Source organism: Mus caroli, chromosome 5 (genome assembly GCF_900094665.2).
Source record: "Mus caroli chromosome 5, CAROLI_EIJ_v1.1, whole genome shotgun sequence".
NCBI classification, from domain to species: domain Eukaryota; kingdom Metazoa; phylum Chordata; class Mammalia; order Rodentia; family Muridae; genus Mus; species Mus caroli.
This window is the reverse complement of record NC_034574.1, coordinates 66,341,983-66,346,999: the sequence shown is the minus strand read 5'-3', so window position 1 is coordinate 66,346,999 and position 5,017 is coordinate 66,341,983. Positions and strand designations below refer to the sequence as shown.

Here is a 5,017-nt window from a genome sequence, read left to right as displayed (position 1 = left end):
GGGAAGGGAAGGGAAGGGAAGGGAAGGGAAGGGAAGGGAAGGGAAGAAACGGGCAAACCCACACTCTAGCCTTCCCAAGCCAGGCAGCCTGTGGCTCTAGATATGTCCTCTAAGAGGTAAAGTCCGGTGAGAGGGTTTGTAGTCACAGAGACACACCCTTAAGATAGGTTCTGAAACCCCAACATCTCCCTTTAGCCCTCTTTCCATTTGGCCACCTGGCATCCCCGCTGTCTCCCCACAGGCCTGAAAGCAATGGAGCCACCAGACTGTGGGCTCCACCCTGGAAAACAGTGAGCTCCAACAGACCTTTTCTCTCTGTAGGTGGATTGTTTCCAACATTTGTTACAGTAACGGAAGAAAACTGACTAACTCAGGCAGTGTCTACTCAAAGAGGCAGAAACTGTTTGGACAAAGAGAGTAATCCACAGCAGCTCTTTCTTACAAGCACTCCCAGTCCCTTTTGTTCCACTTCAGAACTGATGGGCAGCTCTTTCCCCGTGAGCTTTGATTGCTTCCCTTTTTGGCCTGAGGATGTCTGAGTTGCCGTTTGCTTTCCTTGCTTGCCAATACATTGAGAATGTTTTCTCGTGGCAATGGATGACCCTCTTCCATATGATCTTCAACAGTGTAATGATCCCGTGGCTTAGTAACATATAATTTACTCGTGGTGATTCTCAAATAAACAGACCTCCTAACTTTTTGTCACTATGCAGATTGCTCAAATTAAGATTCATGTCGCCCACCTCCACCACCAAATGAAATCAGTCCTCCTCCACACGCTATGGAAGAAGAGGAGGATGGGGGGAGGCGGTAGGACACAAGAGATCCAGCGCAGAGGCACCAAATGGATGAAACCAATGACCAAGTAGATGCTCTGATACTCAGTGATGATTTGGAAATGACTATAGAAGAGCATTTCAATATCCTGTTTGATTTGATTTTGTTTGAAAAAAAGAGGAGGAAATTAAGAGAGAGAGAGAGAGAGAGAGCATTATTAATTCATCTGATAAGGAAGTCATCGCTGAGACAGAAAGACCAGATGTAAAAACTATGGGTCCTCTTGTTTTGACTGACATTCTCTTTAATGAGAAGATAAGAGAGCAAATCAAGAAACAACGATACCATTTCCTAAGACGTTGTCATAACAACCAAAAGGTCAGCGGTACCTGCTTTGTAGTCTGGAATGTGTGGTAGTGTAGCATCAAGCTCAGCTCATCGCCAAGATTCCACACATCTAAAAGGAGACATGAGAGGAAGGAAGACCTTTTAGGAGCGGTCATCATTAGATCAGAAAAGGCCTTGAAGAATTATGTCTCAAAGGAGGTTCCCAGGGAGATTCCTTTCAACACAGAACCACTTATTTAATGGTCGCAGGAAGCAGAGGAAGAATCCTCAGGTGGTGAGCGAGAAGACGAAGATGGAAACATTGAGATGGTATAGTTGAAGACTGCCAGTGCACCAAAAGTTGAAACTGAGATGTCAGCCGGCACAGATGATGCCTTTGATGTTGACGCCGTTTAAAAATGGATGCAGCACAGCTTAACAGTGAGTGCTGCATTCTCGGCCAGAAATGCAGCATTCACAAGGGTGAAAAATGGCTGACCATGAAGCCACCCTTGCTACTAAAAAGCCATTACTGTGAGTGGCCTATAATTAAGCCCAACGAGATGTCTAGAGGGTCCATAAATATCAGAGAGCAGCTGAAGTTTGGTGGACACATTTGGATCACATTTATAAGTTACTGTACTGGCTAGTTTTGTGTCAACTTGACACAGGCTGGAGTTATCACAGAGAAAGGAGCTTCAGTTGAGGAAATGCCTCCATGAGATCCCAACTGTAAGGCATTTTCTCAATTAGTGATCAAGGCGGAAGGGCCCCTTGTGGGTGGTGCCATCCCTGGGCTGGTAGTCTTGGGTTCTATAAGAAAGCAAGCTGAGCAAGCCAGTAAATAACATCCCTCCATGGCCTCTGCATCAGCTCCTGCTTCCTGACCTGATTATTTCAAGTCCTGACTTCCTTTGGTGATGAACAGCAGTATGGAAGTGTAAGCTGAATAAACCCTTTCCTCCCCAACTGCTTCTTGGTCATGATGTTTGTGCAGGAATAGAAACCCCGACTAAGACAGTTATAAAAAAAAATAAAGATTTGATTTTAGTCAAAACAATTTTTTTCCATGTGTGTCCGACAAGAATGTAGAACTCCTCAAAGACAATGGTTCCTGACTCTGTCTCAGCTAAAGTCACCCTGGCGTCATTAGTTCTGCTTAAAGCGTTTCCATCGGTTTGTGGCTCCAGAGAGTGGGATGCGCTTTTTGCGGCCCCTTCAGTGCAGTTATGTCAGTTTCAGTCCTATGATTAAGACAGAAGAAACTTGCCATGGAAGACAAGGTTACTGTCTTAGGGTTTTACTGCTGTGAACAGACACTAAGACCAAGGTAACTCTTCTAAGGACAACATTTAATTGGGGCTGGCTTACAGGTTCAGAGGTTCAGTCCATTATCATCAACGTAGGAGCATGGCAGCATCCAGACAAACATGGTGCAAGAGGAGCTGAGAGTTCTACATCTTCATCTGAAAGCTGCTAGAAGACTGAGTTCCAGGCAGCTAGGGTGAGGGTCTAAAGTTCACACCCACAGTGACACACCTATTCCAATGGGGCCACACCTCCTAATAATGTCACTCCCCGAGTCAAGCATATACAAACCATCACAGTTACCTAGCTACCAACCATCCAAATTGTCCTCCTCTGTCCATGAAATACAGTCACTGCTAGACAGAAGCTTCACACGGGAGACTACCCTGCTTAGATGACCAGGTTAATGCTGACTGTCAACTTGACCAGGTCTAGAGTCACCACAGAGGAATGTCTACGAGGAAGTTTTAAATGGGTTCACCAAGGTGGGGTGACCTAACTGTGGGCTGCACCATCATACAGTGGGGATGCCAGACCGAATAAAAAGGAGAAGCTTTCATCTTTCTCTCTTCTGTGACTGCAGATACAATGTCACCTAACGGTCCCATGGCCATGCCTTTCCTACCGTGGTGAACTATATGTACCCTGAAGCTGTGAACCAAAGCAAATCTATCCCTCCCTCCTCCCTCCTTCCTTCCTTCATTGCTCCCTTGCTTCCTTCCCTCCTCCCTCCCTCCCTTCCTTCCTTCCTCCCTCCCTCCCTCCCTCCCTCCCTTCCTTCCTTCCCTCTTTGCTTCCTTCCTTCTCTCCTTCTTTTCTCCCTTCTCTCCTTCCTTCCTTCCTTCCTTAGGTTGCTTCTGTTAGGTGTTGTCCCTCATCACTGGGAAGTAACTACCACACTTGGTGTCTCCCTGGGGTCTTGTGTGGCTACTTTTCCCTGTGGGAGGGACCAGAGTGTACCTGTTACTGCTTAGGAAGCTCTGCTTCTCTCCTCCCTGTTCCTCTTCTGGATAAGAGACGGTCCTAGGGAGTGGCTGAGCTCCAACGGGAAGGATGCAAGCACAAGGAAGAAAGTGAGCCTGCTTCGGGCTCTGATCCAGGACTGGATGGACAGCAGGAGCGTGTGAAGCCACTGAGAAAATCGGGTTCATGCATTCCACACCAGCAAGGCCTTTCCTGATACAACCATAGCTGGATGTCTCAGGTCCTCCACTGAGGTGGAGGGCATAAAGGTTAGAAGATGTGCTGAGGATAGATGTGCACAGTCGGTAAGGGGATTGCAGCAAAAGCGTGAGGACTGGAGTTTGAATCCCTGGTATCCACTTAAAAGCTGGGAGCAGCAGCATGTGTCTATAATTCCAGTGCTGAGAAGAGGGTACAGAGACAGTATCTCGGGGGTCCAACGGCCACCCAGACTTGTCACATTGGTGAACTCAGTGATTTGGTGAAAGGCTGTCAGGAAAACTGGGGTAGCCAGGTGGTGGTAGTGCGCACCTTTAAACCCAGCACTCGGGGGGTCAGTGGCAAGAGGATGTCTGCGAGTCTGAGGCCAGCCTGATGTACAAAGCAAATTACAGGATAGCCAGGACTACACAGAGAAACCCTGTCTTGAAAATAAAACAAAACAACAAAAATTAATGTGGATTACATCCACCATCAACCCCATGTGTGAGTGTATGTGAATGTGCGTATGAATGCACACACGCACACATTCACACACTCATACACAGTGCCAGTGAGTTTTCATCTTACATCCCTTTATGCAAAAGAAAGGTGAGAGAGATGGCTCAGTGGATGAAGGCGATGGTGAACAAGCCCGAAGATCTGAGCCCTATCCCCAGAACCCACGCACTGAAATGAGAAGACCAGCTTCAAGTGACCCCTTGACCTTATCGCATAAATAAACAAATGTTAAGTATAAGAGTGTTTCTAAAGGAAGATAATCAGGCCACAGCATGTGTGAGAGCTACTCCCTTCCCTGGAAGGTGAGGCTGCTCCAGGTGTTTGTTCCATGAGAACTGACCAGGGAGATCCAACCAGCCGGGATCCAGTCCTCAATTCAGAGAGCCCACTGCCAGATTTCCACGTGAGATTGCTTGTGAGGTCACCGCATTCTGGAAACACTGGGAACGTGATGTGCTATTAAGGTTGGAGCCTTAGAGCAAACTGTGCTTGGAACCTGGCTTGACCAGTGGTTGGCTTAGGGCCACATTTCCGACAACAGTGGCTCTGTGTAACCAACCGGAGCAGAGATGTTCTCTGCGTGGGGCGCTGGAGGCCATGTTCACACTGCTGCTGTGCCTCCACTGGGAACATACTTCTGTGCCAGCACCAAAGCCATTGTCCCCACACTCTCCCCCTTTCTGGCACTCTGCAGTCTCCCTTCCTCCCTCCCCCTTCCCTCTCCCTGGTTTTTGAGACAGGGTCTCAGTATGTACTGTCTGGCCTAGAACTTCTCATGTAGCCCTCGCTAGCCTTGAACTCGAAATCCACCTGCCTCAGCCCCTACCACCACTACCAAACACTAGGACTATGGGCATATAGCACCACACCACACATCTGGCTTCAGCCACCATTTCTACCATCTCCTTCAGAGAGGGTGTGT

At 47.9% G+C, this 5,017-nt stretch overlaps 1 pseudogene; it reads left to right on the top strand.

Moving 5' to 3' along the window:
- Nucleotides 1-593: 593 nt before the first annotated feature.
- LOC110294866 lies at nt 594-1,521 on the top strand (annotated as a pseudogene).
- Nucleotides 1,522-5,017: the final 3,496 nt, after the last annotated feature.